The 11,852-nt window shown below is 45.2% G+C and overlaps 1 long non-coding RNA gene across 1 annotated transcript; it reads right to left on the bottom strand.

The window, feature by feature from the left end:
• Positions 1–10,924: 10,924 nt before the first annotated feature.
• On the bottom strand, positions 10,925–11,597 carry LOC120096330 (uncharacterized). Its single transcript, XR_005492688.2, has 2 exons — positions 11,441–11,597; positions 10,925–11,094 (listed from the first exon to the last, which is right to left on the bottom strand). It is a non-coding gene; the product is annotated as an uncharacterized LOC120096330 (long non-coding RNA).
• Between the last annotated feature and the right edge of the window lie 255 nt (positions 11,598–11,852).

The following is an 11,852-nucleotide window of genomic DNA, read 5'->3' as shown; positions in this document are numbered from 1 at the left end:
TGTGTGTGTGTGTGTGTGTGTGTTCCAGCATCCATATGTACCTCCTCCTTTTAAAGCCACTGGGATTCAATCACAGCGTTAAACCCAGTCCCCTCATTTCATCCCAACCGCTTCTGTGGTCTTCCCTCTAAACACCACAGGAAATGAAGTCCTCAGTTCCTTAATGTCTTGCATCAGGGATTCCAAGGCAGGGCTTTCAGCCTGGAAGCCCCTCATGTTACATGCAAACCACAGCCCTTGTCAAGAGAAACACCTTCCAAGAAAACAGCAAAAAGAGTGAATCAGCCTCCATCCAAGCCCAGGGTGGGTCTTAGACACCCAGGAGCAACATCCCCAATTCCCAATCAGGGAACAAGTGACAGGACACTGTCCTCCCCTTAGGTCACTAGGCGCATAGGGTCAGAGTGGCGAATAGCTCCTAGCACACAGGGTCTAGCAGTCCATGAAAGAGAGAGGAATGGGTCCAAGTCCCAGCACAGTCACCCTCACCCACTAATACCAGTGGAGAAACAGCTTGAGCCTTCTGGTTGCTGACACTCCAAATTCAGGATCTGCTTGCCTTTGATGCTGTGAGCCTATGACTTCTGAGGACCAAGAAAAATGGGAGCTAGAACTTCAGCTGACAGCCACGGGTGACCCGGCATGTTCTCAGGAAGAAAAGAAAACACTCTCAAATATTAAAGATCCGGGTTCAAAACCACAGAGCGCTGGGAGGGAAGGAGGCTGTGTTGAGACACACGGGGTATGCTAGAAAGGACTTTAACCTAACAAGGAGATTTCGTATCTCAGTAAGGGAAGTAGTGATTGATGTAAAAACAGATGCAGCAAACGGATATGGTCCCTCCAAGCAAAGCTAGAAGTCCCGGGAATTTACCTGCATGACAGCAGCACAAAGCAGAACACCTGTGCACACCACCCCGAGGAGGTCACACGCCTCTCACCCCCAAGGCTCTGAAAGCTGCCTCCTGACCATCATATCCAGAAATGGGAATCCATTGATAAGGGGGCTGTCTGTCAGTGTTGTCTTTATTCCACCTCGTGGCCATCCCCACCCTCTCAGGGGTCACGGACATCTGCTCTGCCCTGAGGGGCTGACATGTGAGCCAGTCACAGCACATTCCAGGGCAAATGCAGTGGTCTGTGTGAAAGGCGTTTCACTCACAAACCCGCTCTCAGCACATTCCAGAGCAAGTTCTGCCTTCCACAGGGAGAGTCACTTTCAGGCTGCTGAAGCAGCTGATCCATCACCGAGGCCCTTTAAATCCACTCAGAGAGATCCGCTCAGAGAAGATCCACCTGAGAAATACATCAGCGGCCTTGGAGCCCAGAACCCCAGCCAAAAGGATGCCATAAAAATTAGTGATAGGGGCTGGAGAGGTGGCTCAGGGGTTAAGAGCACTGACTCCTCTTCCAGAGGTCCTGAGTTCAATTCCCAACAACCGCGTGGTGGCTCACAACCATCTGTAATGGGATCTGATGCCCTCTTCTGGTGTGCCTGGAGAGAACGGCAGTGTATTCACATAAAATAAATAAAACTTTTTTAAAAAATATGTGGTAAAGGGGGCAGAGCACAGTAAGCGCCACCCTGAGGAATGCTGGGCTACAGTAGGATTCCAAATACCCGACGTAGTCATGGCTGGCTAATGGAGACTTTCTTTTGTCTTAAACCCATGTCCAAGCAGTCTTCTCTGGTGAACACCCCACAACAAACTCAAAGCACTTGTAACAGTACGCATGAATCTTGTGCCACTCCAGTCAGAGAAAATCCCAGCAGAGAGAGGGGAAAGTGGATGTAACTCCTTCCCATAAACTGAGGAGCAATGGCTATTTCGTAGCTTCAGGGAGAGGAAGAGTCCGTCTTTTCTAATGATATAACCCCAGAGAGGTTGACAACACACCAGGACAGACCCCACCCCGCCCCAAGACTAGCTAGGCAACATAGACTGGACTCAAGGGAGAAAAAAGAAAAATCCCAGTGTTCGGTGGGAAGGGGTGGAGAAGGTGGTAATGAGAGACGTTGGGGAGTGTAAATGTAGTGAAATCATCAAAGAATTAACAAAATGTTGCTTAAATTTTTTTTTAGGTAAATGGTAAGAGATTGGATCTGTAAACATTCTGTCATGGGTGAGACCCAACCCTGAGGATCTATAGGCAATCAGTGGTCGTTGAGGGAGAAACATTTTTCTTCAGTGGTGTAGCCGCTAGAGAGATGCCCATTCGCCAGTAAGTAACCTTACACCCTTGCTTCTGTTAGTGCCATTAACTACAGTGATTGCTTCCCCCCCCCCAAGAGAGGGAAAGTTGTGAGGGAAGGGGGGCCAACTATGAAGAGGGAGGTCTGCAGAGTGAGGGCAGACCAGAGAGGGCAGTCAGGGGTTCACACGATCAAAACACACCATATGCATGCGTGAACATGTAATAATAAAAGCATGTGCATGATTAACACGTGCAAACTGAAAGCTTTAAGAGAGAAATGATAAAATGTAGAGGGGTCCAGAGAGAATTGATGATCCCAGCCCTGCCAGACATCAGACACCGGACGGACTCATTCATCTTTAGCTATTTGTAACAGTGGGCCCCAAAGGTGAGTAAGTGTCACCCCAACCTCCCACAAAGGAATCTTCCTTCCACTCCCTTCTCTGGGAACTTGCCCCACAGCCATGTCCTGAGTGGTGTGCGTGAGAACCAGCCCTCAGAGCACAGGGGAAGTTACTGTTCCGCCTTCCAGGCTGTGTAGACTGTGGAGCTTCCCGCTGCATACATTCTTATGGTCGCTGTAAAAAATGGAGTGGCTCAGGAGCTGAAGGGTCTTACTCAATCTCACTGGATTAAACTTAGAGTTCCCGTGGCTCAGGAGCTGAAGGGTCTTAGTCAATCTCACTGGATTAAACTTAGAGTTCCCCCTGCGTGCGGGAGAAGTTCGTGTACTGGCCATCCTTGGTGTTTAGACCCTGACTGCATACCTTGGTTTATGGTCTGCCTCATAAATCATTTCCTGGTTTCTGCTATCATGACACCTCCCACTCAACTTCCTGCCTCCCTCATAAGGAATTGGTAGTGATGTTGGGTCCACCTGAAGAGTAAGGGAGTCTCACCATGTCTTAAGATCCTTGACATCACTTCTTCAAAGTCCCTTCTACCCTATAAAGTAACAGTGCAGGTTCGGAAGATTAGGGTGTGGTCATCTTCAGGAAGTTGTCACTCATCCTACCACAGTCACCAAGCCTCAGCCAGCGGGAACAAACGTAATACAAAGGGATTTTAGAGGCAGATTCTTTGTGTGGGTTTATAAAGCAGAGGTAAACAAAGAGATTATACATGGATGATAGAGAGTGAGAGATGACAGATAAATGATAGATAGTAGGGAGATTATGATGAATAGATAATAGATAGAGATAGGCAGATATAGGCTAGATAATGATAGATTATTAATAAGGATGATTGATGATAGATAGATAGATAGATAGATAGATAGATAGATAGATACTTGGATAATAGATTGTAGATTGTAGATGATAAAAATACATTATAGATAATAGGTAGATTATAGTTGCATATGTAGATACTAAATTGCTACATACATACATACATACATACATACATACATACATACATACATTTGCTATGACGGACGTATGGTAAGTACATGAATAGAGACAGATAGCACATACATATTGTGAAGGAGTTGGTATGAGACTCCAGAGGGCTTTGAAATCCAGACCTTGGTAAACACGCCAGTGTACTTTGCTAATTTTAATTGCTAGTGCTGGAACCGCTTTTTTAGGTAGAGATTTCTTTTTTGCCTTGTTGAATCAAATGGTTTTTTTGTTTTTGTTTTTGTTTTTCTTGAAATAACATTACTGTATTTTGCCACACGAGGGAGCCAATGAAACATCAAAGTGGCCTTCACAGCCGCCATTTTGCCCTCGCCTTCTGACTGGTTCTGACGTCATACACCACTGATTGGTCCCTGTGATCTGGGTATAAAGACGATTCCTATTTGTCCAGGAAATCTCAGGGAGCTTTACAGTTGTCTGTACTCAAAGGAACCCACCGAGCTCCACCCAAGAGTAAAGAGAGATTTTCTCTCCTGACAGCTGTCATCGTGAAGGAAGGGATGGGAGTGCTGGGTGCCATCGTGAGTGAGCAGAAGCCCGGGGAAGCTGCAGAACGTCATTATCATCAAGAACCCCAAGTCCTTCCCAGGTCTGCAGGAGAGGGGTTGAGCTGGGCTGGGGATGTAGGAAACTGCGCCTGACGGGAGCTGTGCTCCCAGGCGTGCACCTCCATTGCCCTTGGCATGCCGGTGACAGGATCTATTGTGACACCTCTCCTACACACTGTCACAGGTCACCACCCCTACTGCTTTTATTGACCGGACACCCTCAGGCCTCTGTGTACCTGCAAGGATCACCTCTGGCCTCCATCAGCGCCTACACAAAGATTCTTTGCCTGACTAAACTCTGATCAGGCTCCTGAACCTTCTGAGCACACCTCATAACCTCTACTTTTAACAAAGAGCCCTATAAAGTCGCCTTAATATGCCCATCCTCCAGCCAGCCGTACCCTAAAGGTGCTTACTTGCTGCTATGCCTGACAACCTCAGCTCCTTCCTGGGAACATCGGTTCTCACAATTAAAACAGTTAGCTCCTCTGGTTCCCGTGAACCCAACCATAAGATTATTGTCATTGCTCTTCATAACTCTAACTTTGCTACTGTTATGAATTGTACTGTAAATGATATTCAGGATATCAGGCGTGCGGCCCCTGTAAAAGGGATCGTGACCCACAGTTTGAGGACCAAGAACAGTTGCGTAGTCTTGGAACAAAACGGTAAAAGGGAATAGACTCCTTTAGATTGTCCTGTGACCTACACACACACACAGTCACATGTACATGCATGCATGTAGTATGTGCATGGTTTCCCCAAACACACACGCACTCACGCACGCACGCGCGCACAGACACACACACACACACACACTCACACACACGAATGTGTGAACAAATGAATGAATGAAAAATTAAAGAATCCCTCCCCACCACATTGTTTGGCATTAATGGTAAGTTTTGACCATCAACTTGATTGAGTTAGGAAAGATGTCAGGCAGCAATGAGGTATATCTTTGGGTGTGTCTCACAAGAGTGCCTCTAGAGTGCTTTAAATGAGGGAGCACCTACGCTACTGTAGGTGACATTACCTAGTAAGCTAGAGCTTAGGACAGACATATGGAAAAAAGGAAGGAGAAAGATCACTGAGCACCAGCCTTGCCTGTCTCTGCTTGCCGATGTGCCCAGATCCAAGGCGTGCCAGCCACACGGTCTCTGCCATGCCTTACCACAATGATAGACTACTGTGCCCTCTCAAACCACAAACAAAACAAACCCATCTTCCCCAGGGGTTGCTCTTTGCCAAGGACTTGGTCTTGGTGATGACTCGGGTAACTGAGTTATAAATAACTGGTTTAATCCAAACCCTGTACCCTGAGGCTTTAACTTCCTGACCCAGACCTGCCCCGTGGCCGTCACTTTCCCACTTGCTCACTAGTGTCCCTGCTCAGAAACCCCATTGCCACCGTTCATTATCTAGTATCTAGTCCAGAGTAATCTTTCTTATCATACTTAAGTAAACCACTGAGTCATGTTTTCTTCAAAACTCCCATCCCACATACCACCGCCCTAGTCATCCCAATCCCACACACACACTTTTCTCAAGAGAGAGATGCCACACATTCCCTGGCTTCCATGATTGGCTCCAAAAGTGCCCTGAAGGAGACAGGGAGGAGCAAGTCATGTGTGAACGGGTAGTCCGATGTCAAATGGACAAGATTTCTTTAGTCTGAATCCTCAAACTCTCATATCAGCCAGAACTCAGAGTTTAGGGATGAGCTCAGCCACAAAGAGTAAGAAATGGAGAAAACGGGAAATGATTGTTGGGTCTTGGTCCTGAGGCCATGCTCCTGTAGATAAGCATTCCACCTTAGGGAGTAAAGGGTTCTCTTGTGTCTTAGGGTCTCACTGCTGTGAACAGACACCATGACCAAGGCAACTCTTATAAAGACATTTCATTGGGGCTGGCTTGCAGGTTCAGAGGTTCAGCCCATTTTCATCAAGGTGGGAACATGGCAGCATCCAGGCAGGCATGGTGCAGGAGGAGCTGAGAGTTCTACATCTTCATCTGAGGGCTGCTAGAAGAATACTGGCTTCCAGGCAGGTAGGATGAGGGTCTTAAAACCCACTCCCACAGTGACACACCCACTCCAACAAGGCCACACCTCCAACTAGTGCCACTCCCTGGGCCAAGCATATTCAAACCATGACGTCATGAAAGGAGGGTTGACGAAACATGCCCCATTTTAAATGTAACACATAAGGCCAACAGCACTCCTGCCCAGCCAAAATCAGTGGCTTTAACATCAAAGATAGCAACTTTGCCTTGGGAAAGTTCTATGTCTCTATCTTCCATTCAATAAACCTTTACAAAGCTCCTTCCTTGTGCCGGGCACTCTGCCAAGACCACCGAAATCCACAAGAAGGACAGGGGCTTATGCCTTAGCATACCATAATACAATAAAGCTAGAGACCAGTGACAGGAGTAACTAGAGAAACTAAACAGCAATATGAAAGGAAGCTCACACGTTTACCAACGAGCCACTGGAGAAATCAATGGGGACACTCTGAAATAACCTAGATTCAAATGGAAATGAAAACACAATAGATAATAACTCTGGATATGGGGAGGGGAGTTTAAAACTAATTATCAATGTCTGTATTAAACCATCCAAAAAATTAAAGACTTCCGGGTATGATGGCAGTCTAGAACCTACCTCTGTGTGGCCTGTCGAAAAAGAAGTGTCAGGAAATTTTTAAAAATTAAAATAGACTCTATCCCAAAGAAAGACAGAGGAAGGAAAGGCTTTAGAGATAGAAGAAAAGACTGACAAGACACTGGGAGAGATTGAGGTTGGAAGGAGGCGGGGCAGCCGGGGGAGGCGGGGCAGCTGGGGGAGGCGGGGCAGCCGGGGGCAGAGGTCTTGTTCCTTCTTGTTTGGTCTTCTTGAGGCAAAGTAGTAGGGGATGAGCTTGAGGAGGAGGAGTGAGGTAACACTTGGTCTTATGAGATATTTAGGATTGCTGTAAAATACGATTACCTGCCTTAAGTCTAAATCAATTAGGTAGCTGACCTGCAGGTCTGAGCTCCTCTGAAGGAGAGAAACTGATTAGCACCTCATCTTAAAACAGCAGGGGATAAACATTTACTGCCCATGCTCCTTTCCCTGGTGAATCAGCCAGATAAACCGGATAAACTGGTTAACTGTTTGTGAACCAGGGAGCAAGGAAAGGGAAAGGATTAAGATGCTTTATACAGGCAAATATGCACAGACAGGTATACATTCTTCATACATTCATACACCCACACTCTGACTGGGCCCGACCATCTGAACTCCACAAGGATTCATGTGTTCTTATACAGATACACATATACCTACACACAAATGTATAGACAAACAGACATATACATTGGGATGGGTGGGTGGGTGGATGGATGGATGGATGGATGGATGGATGGATGGATGGATGGATGGATAGGTGGGTGGATGGGGCGAAGTTCCCCAAGCCAAATCATTCAACCAACAACTATTTCTTTTCTCTGGCCTTTTTATACCTACTTAGACAAAAGTTCCTTAGAAAATTACCTGAGAGATAAAATGTTACATAGAAAGGGAGTTACAGAAGGATGTTGATATTAAGTTCCAAACAGTGCTTCATCATAATGTACTGATTAAAAGTTCAAAGCAACAGTTTTTACATGGCCTTGCCTTAACATAGTGCACACCTGTGACTTTATCCATGGACCTAAATGTTTTTCCTTGAACTCAAAATCGTCCCAAGTCTATTTCTTTTAGTGAGATTATGAAACATCATTGTATTTATTATATGGCCTTTAATTACGGTTCTGAGGAGTGAGCACATTCTATTCCTGATTCTAACTTCATTACATCTTTCTAGCAACTAAAACCATCTCTAAAAACTTTCCTCCTAAAGTTATTTAATCAAATCAGGAATTCTATAGAATTATCTACTTGTCTAGCTAGCATCAACACAAGATAGTACATCTTCGTAGGTCTGCAGAGATCTGCTCAAAGGGGTGGGCTAATTCCCAGTGATTGCTATATATTTAATAATAACAGGAAAAGCATATTAATAGCAGGGATCTTTCCTAAAATGAATTTCCCCTGGGCCTTGCCTATGGGAGCAAATCTGACATGGATTTTCTTTTTAAACCAAGGCAGACTCATCTCAGGAACATTACCTGCTAGTTATGATCTCCTATGATGGCTCCTGACCAAAAAATAAAGTGGAAGGTGGGTGCTGAAAAGAAAAAAGCCATGCTGAACATTGTTCCAGCTCTATGGCTGGTGTGAAGAGGGGGGCAGAAGGGGGCCTGGGTAAAAAGACTATTCCAGATCATCCTGATGGTCCTACACACATGGTAGTCCTACCCACAAGACCAGCCCATATCCCTCACGAGCCTCAAGTCCCATTGTAGGTCTTGCTGAAGCAGTGGCTTCTCTTGTGGAGTCAGTCATTGCAGTTGGGAGAGTGGTCCTGTTTCAGAGGACTGTGGCTGGGTGCCATCTTACCTGAAAGGTATCTAAAGTCTACGGATGAGTACTCTTGAGGCTTGGATAGGAAGCAGTCCCAAGGCTCAAGGCCCTAGCTCAAACTGCCACTGTCCAGGGTGAGAAGGAAGCCCTGAGAGATACTTGTGGAGAGTGGGAAGGCCAGAAGCTAAAAGTGCAAGCAGCCGGTGACTCGACTCAGGCAGTCAAGTGCATAGGGAAGGTGGTTCCTCCCTTGGTGGCTGAGAGCACACACCATTGACTGAGATTAGTTCTGGAGCTTGATATCCCCAAACAAGAAATCAGCAGAGCAGCCCAGCCTCTGGAGCCAGCTATATGCTGTAAGGTTCACTTCCAATGTCAGATAACTCTGAAGTGCCAGCGGAATGCTCAGTATCTATGGCTGCGTATCTCCAGCAGGGTAATGAGTGCTTAGAGGGCTTTGAAAATGTTAAGACAGGTCCTCCCATGTAGTTGTTTCCTTCCCTCTTTTTTTTTTTTTTTTTTTTGGTTCTTTTTTTTTTTTTTTTTCCTTCGGAGCTGGGGACCGAACCCAGGGCCTTGCGCTTCCTAGGCAAGCGCTCTACCACTGAGCTAAATCCCCAACCCCTGTTTCCTTCCCTCTTAATACACTTGAGAAACACACTCATCTAGAACATTGCCTATGCTGGAGGGTTCAAACTGGGGTGTACTGGAGAAGTAGAAGGACCTGTTTGGTCCACAGATTACAAAGCCAGGGGTGGCAGGCCAGTAGAAGCTCCATGTATACTAAGAACAGAGCTACCAATGTTAAGATTATCTCTGACAAACCCCAGACAGGCTCATCACAGGTTCAACTCAGCACAGCATGCAATATGCCATTTGTAACTCCCTCTTTGTACATCTATTTATGTATACGTTTAGAAGTATTTTGAGCTTATTGTATTGGGAGTTCTGTTCTGTGTTTCCCCTTCTTATATTAATTCTTAGTTACTTTTCTATTGCTGTAAAGAGATGCCATACCCAAGGCAATTTATAGAAGAGTTTATTGAGGCTTACAGTTCCAAGGGTTGAGTCCACGACCTTCATGACAGGAAGCATGACAGCAGACAGGCACAGTGCTGAAGCAGTAGCCAAGAGTTTACCTCCTTCTTCAAAAGTAGGAGGCAGAGAGAGAGCTAACCAGGAATAGCAAGGGCTTTTTGAAACCACCCTGAGTGACACACCTCCTTCAAGAAGGCCACAACTCCTAATCCTTCCCAAAGAGTTCCTCAACAAGGAACAAGTATTCAAATAAATGAACCATGAACCTTACAGGGACCATTCTCGTTCAAAGAACCATATTCCACTCCCTGGCTCTATTTTAGTTCTACTTCAAAAGTCTCCATAGTCTTTCACAGTCTCAATGTAGTTTAAACTCCAAAGTCTCTTAAATATCATATAAAGCAAAATTAAAATCAAATCATGTACTTCCAACATATGCTGCCACAGATTGTACATTAAAACTCCCCCAAGGGAGGCATAGGGGCATAGCAAGGAAATACTGACCAAGTTAAGCCTGAAAAACAGCAGTGGAAACTTCAAATCTTATAACTCCATGTCTGATGTCAAAGGACCAGGTAGCATCCCCCTTCCAGCTTTGATGACTGCAACACCTCTCTCCCCTCCCCCCTCTCACCCTCTCTCTCTCCCCCTCCCTCTCTCCCCCTCCCTCTCCCACTCCCCCCTCCCCCTGCCCCTCACTCTGCCTTCCTTCCCCTCTCCATCTCTCCCCTCTCCCTCTCTCCCTCTCTCCCTCCCCCTGCCTCTCCTTCTCTTCCCCATTTATTTTTTAATTTTTACTGCAACCCATATATGACATACCAAAATTAAGTCAAGACACTATGAATTGTTTAAACTGATCCATAGAAAGCAACAAGACTGAGTTTCCTAAGAAATAAAATCCCAAAACTGAATGGATTCACTGAAGAATTGTGCCAGCTCTTAAAGATGAGCTAATGTAAATACTCCTCAGACTGTCCCATAAAACAGAACAGGAAGAGACAGGGCCAAACTCAGCATTCCCCTGACACCAAAATCAGAAAAAGACACAATGCAAAAGAAAACTACAGGCCAATACCCTTGTTGAACAAGAATAAAAAAGTCCTCAAGAAAATATTTTGATTTAACAGCAATTAAGATCCTACACTGTAACCAAGGTGGTTTCATCCCGAGGATGCAAGAATGATTCAACACAGATCAATAAATGTAATAGAGCACATAAACATACTGAAGGGCAGAAATCACATGACCATCCCAGTATATTCGGAAAAGGACTATGATGAAGTTCGGCATCTGTATCATTTACTTCTGTTGTTCAGATCAAATTCCTGACAAAAGCAACTTAAGGAAGGAAAGGTTTGTCTGGGTTCAGAGTTCAAGGATAAAGTCCACCATAACTGGAAATCCATGGCAACAAGAGGATGAGGCATCATAGCTGGTCACACCGCTTCTGAAATCAAGAAGCAATGAGAATGAATGCTGGTACTCACCACACATTCTCCTCTTTATTCATCCTAGGACACCAGTCTATGGGATAGTGTCATCCATACTCAAGGTGAATCTCCTGGACTCAGTTAAACCCTTGGAAACACCCTTGCAGGCACACACAGAAACGAGTTCCGTGGTGAGTGTGAATAATGTTTAAGTATTCTGTTGTCTACAAACCGATACTTTGTCTTCTTCCTTTTCGATTTGTATCTCTCTCTCTCTCTTTTTTTCTTTTTCTTGGAACCCAGGGCCTTGAGCAATCCCCAACCCCATCGATTTGTATCTCTTAACTTTTCCTCTTGTCTTACCACTCTAGTTAAGATGGTCTAAGAGCAGAGATTGGAAACTTTGTCTCATTCTGATTGTATAAGCTGTTCCTCCTTTGACATGACATTGACTATGAGATCACAGTGCATATGGCCTTTATTATGTCACAGTATGTCCTTGCTGCTCCCTCAAGGCTCTCATCATGAAGAGATGCTAGAATGATTAATCCTGACACTCAACTATTGGGATCTAGAATCACCTAATCTTTGACAATTGCAGCAGCAGTCTAAGTTAGAAAAAGACAGCCTCTTCACAAATGGGAAAAGTGGATATCCACTGTGGAGTAATAACACTATCTCTTACCCTACACAAAAATAAATTCAAAATAGACCAAAGATCTTAGTATGAAATAAAAAAAGTTTGAAACCATGGGGTAAGGGATTTTTGAAGGTT

This window comes from Rattus norvegicus, chromosome 13 (assembly GCF_036323735.1).
Source record: "Rattus norvegicus strain BN/NHsdMcwi chromosome 13, GRCr8, whole genome shotgun sequence".
In the NCBI taxonomy this organism is placed as follows: Eukaryota; Metazoa; Chordata; class Mammalia; order Rodentia; family Muridae; genus Rattus; species Rattus norvegicus.
Note: the sequence above shows the minus strand (reverse complement) of the source record. Positions and strands in the feature narration are given on the sequence as shown.